Below are 15,236 nucleotides of genomic sequence, written 5' to 3'. Positions count from 1 at the left end.
GCCTGTATTCATGGCCCAATAAAAAGGGTGTCTCATTAAAAAGACCCTATGTCTCACTAGAAAGAGTGTCAAAAATTGGGGAGCCACACAGGAGGAGCTCAATAAATATTTACTGAATTGATAAAATGTCACAATTCCCATCTGACATGTGAGAAAACAGAAATTTGAAAAAGTGAAGCAATTCTCAAGGTCACTTTAGAAATGCTACTAATAATAGGGGTGCCTCGGGGTGCCTGGGTGGCTCAGTTGTTAAGCATCTGCCTTCGTCCTGGGTCACAGTCCCAGGGTCCTGGGATTGAGCCCCATAGTGGATTCCTTGCTCAGCAGGGGGCCTGCTTCTCCCTCTCCCACTCCCCCTGCTTGTGTTCCCTCTTTCATTGTCTCTCTCCCTCTCTGTCAAATAAATAAACAAATAAATAAATAAATAAATAAATGAAATCTTTTTAAAAATAATAATAATAGGGTGCCTGGGTGGCTCAGTCATTAAGCGTCTGCCTTTGGCTCAGGTCATGATCCCAGGGTCTTGGGTTCAAGCCCCACAGTGGGCTCCCTGCTCCACAGGAGACCTGCTTCTCCCTCTCCCACTCCCCCTGCTTGTGTTCCCTCTCTCGCTGTGTCTCTCTCTGTCAAATAAATAAATAAAATCTTTAAAAAATAATAATAATAATATAGGGGTGCCTGGCTGCCTCAGTTGGTGGAGCATGTGACTTGGGGTTGTAGGTTTGAGCCCCACATTGGATGTAGAGATTACTTAAAAATAAAATCTTAAAAAAAAAGAACTGCTATAATAATTAAAAACAAATATTAAGAAACAGGAAAGTATGGCCCATTCAAAGGAAAAAAATAAATCAACAGAAAATATCTCAGTGAAAGACCACATGGAGAACCTACTAAATAAATACTTTAAAACAACTGTCTCAGGGGCACCTGGGTGGCTCAGTCAGTTAAGCGTCCACCTTCAGTCATGATCTCAGGGTCATGAGATCATGATCTTCGGTCATGATCTCAGTGTCCCGGGATCGAGCCCCACTTCGGGCTCCTTTCTCAGCAGAGAGCCTGCTTCTCCCTCTCCCTCTGCCTGCTGCTCTGCCTACTTGTGCTCTCTCTCTATCTCTCTGTCAAATAAATAAAATCTTTAACAAAACAAAACAACCATCTCAAAAATGCTCAAGGACCTACAGGAAGACTTGGAGAAAGTCAAAAAAAGGATGGATGAACAAAATGGAAACCTAAAAAGAAACCAAAAGAAATTCTAGAACTGAAGAGTACAATAATTGTAATTTAAAAATTCAGTAAAGGGATTCAAAGGCAGATCTGAGCAGACAGTTGAAAGAATCAGTGAACTTGAAGAAAGGACAATTGAAATTATCAAGGAACAGAAAGAAAAAAAGTGAGAAAAAGTGAACAGAGCCTCAGGGACCTGTGGAATGCCATAAGTAAATGAACATACTCATTGTGGGAGTCCCCAAAGGGGAAACAAGACAGAAAGGGCAGAAAGATTATTTGAAGAAATAATGGCCAAAAGCTTCCCAAGTTTCATGAAAGTCATGACTATAGACATTTAAGGAGTTCAAATAACTTTAAGTAAGATAAATTCAGAGACTCACGCTGAGACAGAATGTAACCAAACCGTCAAAAGACAAAGATTCTTAAAAGCAGCAAGAGATAAGTGACTCATCACATACAAGGAATCCTCAGTAAGATTACAATCAGATTTTTCATCAGAAACTTTGGAGGCTGGGGCGCCCAGGTGGCTCAGTCGGTTAAGCGTCTGCCTTCAGCTCAGGTCATGATCCCAGGGTCCAGGGATTGAGTCCCGCAGCAGGCTCCCTGCTCAGCGGGGAGTCTGCGTCTCCCTCTGCCTCCCTCCCCCCACTTATGTTCTCTCTCTTTGCTTACCCCCTCTCCCTGTCTCCCAAATAAATAAATAAAAATCTTTAAAAAAAAAGAAACTTTGGAGGCCAAAGGCAGTGAAATGATATATTCAAAGTGATAAAAGGAAAAACACAACACAAAACAAACAAACAAAAATCCTAAAACTGGGAAAACTGTCCTTCCAACTGTGAGGGAAAAATTAAGACATTCCTAGATTTAAAAACAAAACAAAACAAAACAAAAGGAAAAACAAAAAAATGACTTGAGGACATCTTCATCACTAGACTTGCACTGCAAGAAATGCTGAAGGGAGTCATATAGATTGAAATGAAAGGACACTAGACAGCAACTCAAAGCCATAGGAAGAACTAAAGATCTCAGTAAAAGTGAATATACAGGCAATTATAAAATCTAGTGTTATCATACAAATGGTTTGTAAGTCCGTTTTTTGTTTTTTACATGATTTAAAAGACTAATACATTTTGTTTACAAAAAGAATTTTTTCTTTTTGTAAGAATAGTATCAGTGTAACTCTGGTTTGTAACTTCACATTTTGTTTTTTACATAATTTAAGAGACTAATGAATCATAAAAAGCATTACTGGTTTTTATTTTTGGACACACAATGTATAATGATGACATTTTGTGCCATCAATAGTTTAAGGAGGTGGAAACAGTACTGTATAGGAGCACAGTTCTATATGTGTTGAAGTTAAGCTGGTACAAATTCAAAGTAGAGTGCTTTAACTTCAGGGTATTAAAAGTAATCCCCATATAGCCACAAAGAAATAGCTATAGAATATACACAAAAGGAAATGAGAAGGGAATTAAAATGTTTCACTAAAAAAAATCAGCTAAACTACAAGTGAAGACAGTAATGCAAGAAATGAGGAATAAAGAAGTCATAAGGTATATAGAAAACAAAAAAACAAAATGACAGAAGTCCCTCCTTATCAGTAATTACTATAAATGTAAACTCTCCAGGGGCATCTGCCTGGCTTGGTCAGTGGAATGTCTGACTCTTGATCTTGAGATTGTAGATTCGAGCCCCACATCGGGTGTAGAGTTTACTTAATAAATCTTTTAAAAAATACAAAAATAAATGTGAACTCTCCAATCAAAAAACAGAGATTGGTGGAATAGATTAAAAAAATGCAATCCAACTTTATGCTGTAAAAATGTCAGAGCAGCACCATTCCCGGTGGCTAAAATATGGAAGCAACCTGAGTGTCCATCAACAGATGAATGGATAATCAAAATGTGGTCTAGACATACAATGGAATATTATGCATCCTTAAAAAGGAAGAAAATTGCTGCAACATGCATGAAATTTGAGGACATTTTGCTACACAAAACAAGCCAGTTATGAAGAGACAAAGACCATATGATGAGGCATCTACAGTAGTCAAGATCCTAGAGACAGAAAGTAGAATGGTGGTTGGAAAGAATGGGGAGTTATTGTTTAATGGGATATAGAGCTTCAGTTCTGCAAGGTGGAAAGAGTTCTGGAAATGGATGGTAGTGATGGTTGCACAACCATATGAAATGCACTCTATACCACTGAACTACACACTTAAGATGGTTCTGATGATAAATGTCATTTACGTGTATTTTACCACCACAAAAAGGGGGAGGGGGAAGTGAGTGGATTAATGGATACAGAATTTCATCTTGAGATGAAAAAGTTCTAGAAATGGATGGTGGTGATGGATGCACAACAATGTGAATGTATTTAACACCACTGAACTGTACACTTACAAAAGGGGGTTAAAATGGTACATTCCAAATTTTGTCTACTTTGGCACAATAAAAAAGCAAATGGGAACAAAAACTATTATTGCTTGGACACTGACATCGAACCAGATCCTGTGCTAACCACTTTACATGCACTGATGTCTCCAGCACATGATTCCTATATTATAAACAGATGAAACTAAGTTACAAAGAGTTACGTAACTCTTCCAAGGCTCCATGTTACAAACTGGTGGCACTAAGACACGAACCCAGGTCTTCTGACTCCAGACCCCAAGCTTTAACCACTATGGCCTTTTTTTGACATTCCCTGGGAAATGTATCTCATAAGAATGGGCACTTCTGCATAGGAAAACTGTACCAGAAAAGATACCTTTATTTTTTTTAAGATTTTATTTATTTAGGGGCGCCTGGGTGGCTCTGTCATTAAGCGTCTGCCTTCGGCTCAGGTCATGATCCCAGGGTCCTGGGATCAAGCCCCACACCAGGCTCCCTGCTCAGCAGGAAGCCTGCTTCTTCCTCTCCCTGCTTCTCCCTCTCCCTCTGCCTGCCACTCCCCGTGCTTGTGCTCTCTCTCTGTGTGTGTCAAATAAATAAAAATAAAAATCTTTTTTAAAAAATTCTATTTAAGATTGTATTTATTTATGGGGCGCCTGGGTGGCTCAGTCAGTTAAGCATCCAATTCTTGGCTTTAGCTCAGGTCATGATCTCATGGGTCATGGGATCGAGCCCCATACCCACGTCTACTCTGTGCTCAGCTCGGGAGTCTACTTGACCCTCTCCCTCTGCTCCTCTCCCTGCTCACACTCTCTCTCTAACTCTGAAATAAATAAATGAATAAAAACTTTTAGAAAAATAAAATCTTTCTTTAAAAAAAGACTTTATTTATTTGAGAGAGAGAATCCACACAGGAGGGGGGGGGTGGGAGGAGCAGAGGAGTAACAAGCAGACTGCACTGAGCTTGAAGCCCGACCTGGGGTTCCACCTTGTGACACCGAGATCATGACCTGAGCCCAAATCAAGAGTTGGCTGCTTAACCAACTGAGCCACCCTGGAGCCCCAAGAAAAAATACCTTTAAAAAAAGACTTTTTATTGCAGTATAGCATATATACAACAAGGTACAGTAATTTTAAGCCTACAGCATAATATGTTTTTACATATGCCTATGCCTATGTAACCTCTACCAGGTCAAAATGCAGAAAAGTTCTAGCTCCCAGGAAAACTCTCTTATGCTCTTTCTCAGGAGATTATTACCCCCAGAAGAACCCACTGTCTGATCTCTATCATCATAGATTTAGGTTTATTTCTTTTAAGAACTTCTTAAAATTGTGGTTTAATATGTGGAATATAAATTTACCATTTTTAGTATTTCCCCCGTTTTACTGAGGTATAATTGGCATAAAATAGTTATTGGTTAAGGTGTACAACATAATTACTTAATATATATTGCAAATTGATTACCACAATAAGTTTAGTTAACATCACTCACCTGACATAGCTGCAAATATTTTTCCTTGTGATGAGAACTTTTTAAGATCTACTCTCTTAGCAACTTTCAAATATACAATACAGTATTGTTAACTATAGTCACCATGATGTATATTACATCCCAGAATTTATTTACCTTTTAATTGGAATTTTGTACCTTTTGACCACCTACCCTCATTTCATCTACCTCCATCCCCTGCTTCTGACAACCACCAGTCTGTTCTCTGTTTCCATGAGTTCTTTTTTTTTAAGATTCCACATATAAGTGAGATCATATTAGCATTTGATCTCATATTAGCATCTTTCTCCATTTGACTTATTTCATTTAGCATAATGCCCTTGAGCTCCATCCAAATTACCACAAAGGACAGGATTTCTTTCTTTTTTATGGGTGAATAATATCCCGGTGTGTGTGTGTGTGTGTGTGTGTGTGTGTGTGTGTGTGTGTGTTTATCCATTCATTCATATCCAGCCACTGATGGACACTTAGCTTGTTTCCATGTCCTGGCTATCATAGATAATGCTGCAATGAACATGGGGATGCAGATATCTCCTTGAGACAATGATTTTGTTTCCTGCAGATATATATCCAGAAGGAATTTTTGGATCATATGGTGGTTCTATTTTTAATTTTTTGAGAACCCTCCACACTGTTTTTCAAAATAACTGCACCAGTTTACATGCCCACCAACAGTATACAAGGTGGCCTTTCTGCACACCCTTACCAATATTTGTTATCTCTTGTCTTTTTGATGACAGCCATTCTAACAGGTGTGAGGTGGCATCTTGTTGTGGTTTTGATTAACCATCTCTAAGCGTGCAGTGGTGTTAAGTACATTCACATTGTTGTGCAACCCATCTCTGGAACTTCTTTCATCTTGCAAAACTGAAACTCTGTACCCCTCAAACAACACCCCACTCCCCCCCTGCCCCGGCCCCTGGCAACCAGTTTTCAGCTTTCTGTCTCTGATTTTGAATACTCTCAGTAACTCATATATGTTGAATCATACAGTATTTATCTGTGTGTACCTGGTGGTCTTAGTTCAGCCTGCTATAACTTACCATCGACTGAATAGCTTAACCAACACTTATTTCTCATGGTACTGGAGGCCAAGATGAGGATGCCAGCATAATGAGATTCTTGGCGAGAGCTCTCTTCCTGGTCATGTCCTCACGTGGCCTTCCCTTGGTGCATGCATGCAGAGAGAGAGAGATCTCATGTCTCTTCTTTTTATAAGGGCATTAATCCCAGAATGGAGGCTCCATCCTCATGACCTCATCTATAGCTAATTGCCTCCCATAGGCCTCACCTCCACCCACCATCACATTGAGTATTAGGGCTTCAATAGATGAATTGGGGTGGGGGACACAAACATTCAGTCCATAGCACTGGCCTATGACACTTAGCATAATGTTCTCAAGGCTGACCCATGCTGGAGCATGTATCAGAATTTCCTTCCTTTTTAAGGCTGAGGTCATACATTAGTCTTGCCTACTCTTGAATTTCCTATAAATGGGAATTTCTGGATTTTTTTTCACTCTACATAATGTCTGTGAGATTTGTCCATGTTTTATTATGTCAGCATTCCATTCATTTGTTGTTGTCATTGCTCTGTATGAATACACCAACAATTTGCTTATCCAGTCAATGTCAATGGCCATTTGGGATGTTTTCAGTTTGGGACTACTTTGGAAAACTCCATTATGAACATATTTGTGTGAGTCTAATGTGAACATAGGCACCCACTTCTCTTGGATAAATGCCCAGAAGTGGAATTTCTACAAACCGGCTCCTTTCAGCCCTTTGGTCTGACTCCCAACAGCTGAGGCTGGTTGTGGCTGTGATGTCATGGGGCCCTGGGTCTACCCCTGCTCCCCTAGGGAAGGCCTCCTCCAGGGAGGAGGCAACAGTTCCAGCTTCCCTTCACTTCTCTCAAGGCCTCCCGTACCTAGGTGGGTTCTCAGAGCACAGCAACAAGCAGGAACCTGCACAGGAAGTAATTGTGGGTAAAATGCTATATAATAATGAACACAGCACAGTGAAATCCAATTCTCAGGTCAGGGACAAACAAAGAGGCCAAACAGGTAGACTGAGGCACAGTAATTGCGGCTCAGATCCAAAGACGGACTTGCCATTGTGGGGGTCTGGCTCTGCCCCTGTCCCTAGTCAAGGCGCTACGGGAAGAAAGTCAGAGGCCGGCTCCTTTGGTGAAAGAGGGTCATTGGGTGTGGGAGACGTGCTGGAAACCCACTAGCACCAATCTGAGACTTTCTCCTCAATATTTTCAGAATCACTGAGAGCAAGTTAAATCAGGAAGGAGTCTCATTGCGAGATCCAGTGTGATTTGGTGCCATGTGAAAGCAACACTAAAGGTCATGACAGGCTTCTCTTTTTGCGGAATCAGGATGTGGAGGGATGACTCAGTCTGAAAAGGGAGGACATTCTCTTTCTCGTTCTGCCATGACACTAACTGGAAAGGGGGAACTGGGAACGCCTTCTCCCTGGAGAGCCCGAACTGGGTGGGATAGACAGCTCGGTCCTACCCCTTCCTCACTTGGCACTCCTCAGCAGGGCCAGCATGAGGGTGAGGTGAGAGACACCAAGCCTTGTAAGTACAGAGTGGACCCACCAAGAAGCTATTGGGATTAAAGGAATCGATGCCCAATCGATGCTTGGAACAAGCCGTAAATATGTTTTAATTACTGAAATTACTATTTCACACAACCATGTTGAATTTCATATTACCCTAAGTATTATCATCATGACATCATTACTTAATTATTGTCATTGTTACTGGTAACAGTAGTTCGACTACTACCAGTATTTTTGCTCTGGTAGAGAGGGGGTTGTGTTGTCACTGGGCGTAGAGGGGATCTGCTTCTCTTGCCTGCCCCTAAGAAGTCTTTCCTGGTTCCTGGGTTTTTGGGCAGGAGTCCCTCACCTGTGACTCTCTGCCATCCGGAATTGACTGGATCATTGCACTTACCCTGTACTGTATCCCCCATGTACCTGTCCATCTCCCCAAGTAGTCTAGGACCTCTGAGAAGACAGAAGCAGTCCTGCCTTGCTTACCAATTTCCCCTCCTCAGGGCTGAGCACAACGCCTGCCACATCATAGTCTCTGGAACTACGCTTATCATCTTAGATGAATGACTCTGAATTGGTGTCCAGAGACCTCTCCTCAATTTTTCTTCAATGGGATTGCACTAAACTGGTTGGGGATGGGACAATGGCAATTTTTCCATACCCATCAACTCTCCTATTTAGCCTGAAGTCATGTAATAATAGAACTATCATTACAGTTTCTTTTAGTGCTCACAGTTACTGGGGGCTTCATATGTGCTAAGCATCATTGTCAACTTTTGTCCTGGGTTAACTCATTTGATCCTCAGAATAATGATATAGATAGGTGACCTCATTAACCCCCATTTTTTACAGAAACTGAGGTGCAGAGAAGTCCAGTGAGCACTCAAGATCTCTCAGCCACCAAGTCAAAGAGCTATACTCCAAAACCTCAGTCTGACCTCAGAGGCTGTGCTACCGAGTTCTAAATGAGACTCAGCTCCCCAGGCTAACAGAACGTGCCACCCACATTTGTGAGAAGACCAGCTTAATCTCCCCCCCTCCCCAGCAATCTTTACTTACTCCCTCTTAGAACGAGAGAGTGCCAACGGGGAGAACATATGAGGAAGAGAAAATAGATTTTGTCATTTCTGTAAGAGGCCACCTGATCCCTGAAGGTTAAAAAGAAGTCTTTAATATAACATCTCTCTCTGTCCTGGAATTCTTTTACATGCTTGGCCGGTCAGCTTAATATTGAGCTGGCCAAGCAGAATGCCCATCCATAAAACTGTGCTTCTAGATGCAGAGCAGCCTGGAGAAAGGAGGTTTTAACAAGCAACCACAGTGCCAAATGCAGAAAGCACAAAAGAAACTATTCTGTCAAAGGGATATTTATTGTACACCTTCTCTGCTTTGGGATTTTCATTCCAGGTTTGGGTGTTGTGTTTTTTTTTTAAACAGGTGTCAAGGCATCCACAATGCACATTTTCTTCCCACCACTCTGAATTCTTCAGACAACAGGCTAGCATAGAGTAAGATAATATAATATTTTCATTGAAAAATGACTTTTTCCTTCTGCACATTTTTAGAACAGTTAATATGTTCACATTTCCAAAAGTCAAAATGATACAAAAAATTATCATTGAAAATTGTACCTCCTATCCCTGCTACTTCTTCACCCCCTTAGAAATAACCATGTTTTTTAAAAAGAAAGTATATTGGGGCACCTGGGTGGCTCAGTCGGTTAAGCATCTGCCTTCAGCTAAGGTCATGATCTCAGGGTCCTGGGATCAAACCCCGCATCACACTCTCCACTCAGCAGGGAGTCAGCTTCTCCCTCACCCTCCCTCTGTCCTCTCTCTCTCTCTCAAATAAAAATAAATAATTTTCAAAATTTAACAAAAGCATATTTATTCATGTCTGTTTCTTGTTCATTTGTCCACATTCCCTTTATCAGATTTCCCTGTTTCGATATAAAAAATGAGAATACATATTCTTACATATTCTTCTTTCCCCCTTCCTTTCACAAAAGGCACTGAACCACGTACAATATTTTTTTTAAGATTTTATTTATTTATTTGACAGAGAGAGACCCAGCGAGAGAGGGAACACAAGCAGGGGGAGTGGGAGAGGGAGAAGCAGGCTTCCCGCGGAGCAGGGAGCCCGATGCGGGGCTCGATCCCAGGACCCTGGGATCATGACCTGAGCTGAAGGCAGACGCTTAACGACTGAGCCACCCAGGTGCCCCACGTACAATATTCTGTGCTTTGTTTTTACCTAACAATCTCTCTGGATGCCTTCCCATATTAGAGCATAGAAAACTTTATTAATTTTTGCAGCCATATTGTACTCCACATAAGCATGCACCTGATTAGTTTAACTAGTCCTTCGTGGGTGAGTACTTGCACTGTTCCCAAACCGTTTTTATTACAAATGGTGCTGTAATAAATGATCTCATACAGGGGCGCTTGGCTGGCTCAGTTGGAAGAGTGTGGGACTCTTGATCTCGAGGGCGTGAGTTTGAGCCCCATCCTGGGTGTAGAGATTACTTAAAATAAAGAAATAAACTTAAAAAAAAAATCAGTGACCTTGTACAGACATCATTTCCTCCCCACGGCTGTGCATCTGTACAATAAACCACAGAGCTCAGGATTGCTAGGTCAAAGAGTAGTGCATTTCCCGGGCTGATGGATGTTGCTGGCTTGCCCTGCATACAGGGTTACTACTTTTGGCACCCACACCAGTCATGATGACAGTGCCCATTTCCTCTCAGCCTTCCCAAAAAAGTGAGACCTTTCTCTTTTTGCCAATCTGATGAGTAATAAATCGTATCTGAGTGTAATTTTAATTTGCATTTATCTTACTATGAGTAAGGTTGGGCATCTTTTCACAAGAACAGTGTGTTAACAACATTTTTATTGTGAGTGACAGAAGCTCATTAGGGGTAGCTCAGGCAAATGCAGGGGAAATCGCTATAAGAATTACAGAGGTGTTTCATGAAGCCGAGACCAGCAATCTAGCCAGGCCCCAGGAAGGATGATCAAGAAAAATTTTTAAATGTTAACCAGATTTCTCTCTTTTCTCTCTCCCTCTCTTTCAACTCCCACTTGTGAAATATGGCCTCCTCACATATCCCCAATGTACCTGATACCATTCCCAGGTGCTATCAATAGTCTTATTTCCAAATACCCAGATTGAGATTCTCATTTTCTCAACTTTCTTCCCTAGAGCATTCCCGGTCCCTCAGCCATAGCTGGAGGTGGGGAGGACGAAGAGAATCTGAAAGCACAATTGCTGGGGACCTATCTCTAGTAGATACTTATTGTATGCCTCCAGAAAATCCACTGCCCCTTCTCTTACTGTCCCTTCTCCATGTGGGGCTCTGCCAAAAAGACAGAGGCTTCTATGTTCTTTGGCAGAATCCCACTTGGATGGGACTGGAGGATGGTCTACTCTTCTCTACATGGTCCCAGTGCTTTTCCAAGCCAATCATGGTACTTCCATTCCCACTGCTAGTAATGGGTTTAGGAGTAGACATGGGAGGAAGTTCTAGCCAATGATACATAAGGAAACATTCATTCTTCACTGCTGAGAACAGATACAGTGTCAAGATGGTCCCTCTCCCTTGGACTATATGTTGTTCTGCCTGTAAATGATTATATCAATTAGTTTGTGCTACATAGCAAATGACCCTCAAAACCTAGTAACTTAATACAGAATCATTTATCATTTATCATGATTGTGTGGGTTGGTCAGCTGGCTCTTTTGGTCTGGGCTAGATCAGCTGTGGCGGGATGATCCAGAATGGCCTCACTCACATGTCTGATCATTGATAAGTTGGTTGGTCTAAAGTGCAGCAAAAGAAAAAAAAAAAAAAGCTCACATATGCAAGTGCTTTTCAAGTGTCTTCATGTATAACATTATTATTGTCCATTAACCAAAGCAAGTCATATGGTTAAACCCTGATTGGTGAAGAAATAGGCTGTATCTCTTGACTGGAGTAGCTAAAAAGTAGTATGGTCATTTTTACAATCTATCACTGCAAGGACTAGAACTCCAGCTATCTTGGAACCATCAGGGGTGCTAGTCCCGGGATGGCAAATGAGAAGATGAGAAGGATTCTCAACCTTGACATTCAACCAATGATTTTTGTTAAAAACCTGGAGAGGTACCACAGCTCAGTTTTCTCATCTCTAAAATGATAATTGGGGCACCTGGGTGGCTCAGTTGGTTGAATGTCCGACTCTTGATTCTGGCTTAGGTCATGGTCTTGGGTCATGGGATCGACCTCAGGCTCTGCACTCAGCCTAGAGTCTGCTTGTCCCTCTCCCTCCACTCCTCCTTCCTCCCCCATTCACACATGATTGCTCACTCTCTTTCTTTGTCTCTAATAAATAAATAAATAAATAAATAAAATCTTAATAAAATATATTATGTGGAATCCAGAAATAACAAGGGTCACATAGCTGGTGGGACTTTAAAATGGTATATCCACTCTGTAAAAGAGTATGGCAGTTTCTTACAAAACTAAATATGCTTGGGACTACATCAAACTTGAAAACTCTGGGGTCACCTGGGTGGCTTCCTCAGTTAAGCATATGCCTTCGGCTCAGAACATGATCCCAGGGTCCTAGGATCAAGTCCCACGTTGGGCTCCCTGCTCAACAGGGAGTCTGCTTCTCCCTCTGACCCTCCTCCCTCTCATGCTCTCTCTCTCAAATAAATAAATAAAATCTTAAAAAAAAACCTTGAAAAATTTGATTCATCAAAGGGCATAATCAATACAATGAAAACGCAACCTACAGGATGGGAAAAAGTATTGTAAATCATATATCTGATAAGGGGTTAATGCTCAGAATATATAAACAACTCATACAGCTCAACAACAAATAAATTGCCCAACTTAAAAATGGGTTGAGGACTCTAACAGACATTTCTCCAAAAATGATATACAAATGGCCAATAAGCATATGAAAAGATATTCAAATCATTAATCATCAGCCAAATGCAAATCAAAACCACAAGGAGATATTGCTTTACACCCATTAGGATAGTTACTATTAAAAAAAAAAAAACAAAAAACAGAGGGACACCTGGGTGGCTCAGTCGTTAAGCGTCTGCCTTTGGCTCAGGTCATGATCCCAGGGTCCTGGGATTGAGCCCCACATCAGGCTCCCTGCTCAGCAGGGAGTCTTCTTCTCCCTCTCCCTCTGCCCCTCCCTCCTGTTCCTTTTCTCTCTCTCTCTCAAATAAATAAATAAAATATTTTTTAAAAATAAAAATAGAAATACAATGAACCAGAAAATAACAAGTGTTGGCAAGGATGTGGAGAAATTGGAACCCTTGGGCACTGTTGGTGGGACTGTAAAATGGTGCAGCAGCTGTGGAAAACAGCATGAAGCTTCCTTTAAAAATAAAAAACAGGGGCGCCTGGGTGGCTCAGTCATTAAGCGTCTGCCTTCGGCTCAGGTCATGATCCCGGGGTCCTGGGATCGAGCCCCACATTGAGCTCCCTGCTCCATGGGAAGCCTGCTTCACCCTCTCCCACTCCCCCCTGCTTGTGTTCCCTCTCTTGCTATCTCCCTCTGTCACATAAATAAATAAAATCTTCAAAAAAAATTTTAAAAAAATAATAAAAAACAGAATTACCCTATGATCCAGAAATCCCACTTGAAGTATATATCCAAAAGAATTGAAAGCAGGGTATCAAAGTGATATTTCACACACCCATATTCATAGCAGCTGTATTCATCATAGCTAAGAAGTGGGGGCAGGCCAAACATCCATCAATAGATGAACGTGTGACATACATACAGTGGAACATTATTCAGCCTTAGAAAGGAAGGAAGTCCTATCGCATGCTACGATATGCACGAACCTCCAGGACATTAGGCTAAGTGAAATAAGCCAGTCACAAAACGACAACTGCCGTAAGATTCCACCCATATGAGGTATCCAGAGTAATCAAATTCCTTTCCTTCCTCCAGCCATACAACCCAGCATCAGGGAGTCTCCCTCTCCCTTGGCATTACGCTCTGACATAGTCAAGGGACTCTCCTTGTGGTCCTTTGGCTGTTTGTAGCTTCAGCTCTGAGACGGCTGTAGGATCCCTGGCACCTTTGCCTGTGATTCACTTGCTGCTTGCTCCATATCTTTGCTTGCTTGCTTGTCCTTCTTTACATCCTTTAATCATGTCCTCTAAAATTTAGCCTCACTAAGGGCACCTGGCTGGCTCAGTCAGAGGAGCATGTGACTCTTGATCTCGGGGTTGGGAGTTTGAGCTCTGCGTTGGGTGTAGAGATTACTAAAAATAAATAAATACACTAACTTTAAAATTTAGCCTTGCCAGAGGGATGTTTTTGTAGTCACACTCCTTCGATGGGTGCTTCTCCCTCCTCCTCTTTATTCTTATTGGCCACTGTGAGCATTTCTCAATTTTCTTGAGCTAGCTTCCTTTCCAAGCCTTAGTTCATGAAATGCTGGATAACTTTCTTCTCAGTTGTCTGAAATCTGAGTATTAATTAGGACTCTTTCAGTTGCAAGTTACAAAAGTTGAATTTAAACTGAATCGAGGACTTGCTTTATTTTTTAGGATTTTTAGGCTCAGGTAACTAAAACTTCCAAGGATAGCATTGTCTTCAGGCACAGTTTGATCCAGGTTTTCCAACCATGTCCTTAAGAATGGCTCTCTTTTTTTGTCTCTTGGCTGTACTTTCCTGGGTTGGTTTCATCTTCAGATAGGATCTGCCCTTTAGGGGCCCTGGTAGCTCTGAATATAGTTCTACTGGTTTTGTAACCCCAAGAAAAAGAGAGCTTCCCTTTCCCCGTGGTTTCAACAAATGTCCTGAGCAGAGCTGGCTACATACTTATATATTAGTTTCCTGTGGCTGGCATAAGAAATGACCACAAACTGGGTTAGGCTAACCTAGAAATGTATTCTCTCAGTCCTGGAGAAAAGAAGGCAGAAATCAAGGTGTTGGCAGGACCTTGGCAAGATACTTCCTCGCCTCTCCCAGCTTCTGGTGGCTGTCAGTATTCCTTGGCTTCCTTGGTTTGTGACCACATCAGTCCCATCGCTGGCTCCATATTCACATTGCCTTCTCCTCTGTGTGTCTCCCTTCTCTTCTCTGTCTCTCTCACTGGCCTTGTGTATCTCTTATCAGAACATGTCATTCGATTTGGGGTCTACCCCAAATGATTCAGGTGACCTTTTCATCTCAAGGTCCCTAACTTAGCCATACCTACAAAGACCCTTTTTCCAAATAGAGTCCCATTCACAGGGCCCATGCATTTGCATGGGGATGTTCCTTTTCGAGGGCCAACATTCAACTCACGGCAATGCAAATGTGATCCATGCAGTCTCAAAGGACTCTGCTCTCAGAAGGGTCTGGACTTGGTTTAATGCTCTGTTGTCACCATCTTGAAGTTAGTAATTGATCAACAAGGGCCCCTGCAGTTCTGTTCTGCACTGGTCCCCACAAATTATGTAGCTGGTCCTGGTCCTAGGTAGATAGACTATGAGAAATCTTTACTGGGGCTCTACCCCAGGCCACTTTCC

The sequence above is a fragment of the Callorhinus ursinus genome, unplaced genomic scaffold (genome assembly GCF_003265705.2).
Source record: "Callorhinus ursinus isolate GAN/ISIS: 27379988/994484 unplaced genomic scaffold, GSC_fseal_2.0 scaffold85, whole genome shotgun sequence".
Taxonomy (NCBI): domain Eukaryota; kingdom Metazoa; phylum Chordata; class Mammalia; order Carnivora; family Otariidae; genus Callorhinus; species Callorhinus ursinus.
This window is presented reverse-complemented; position numbering follows the sequence as displayed.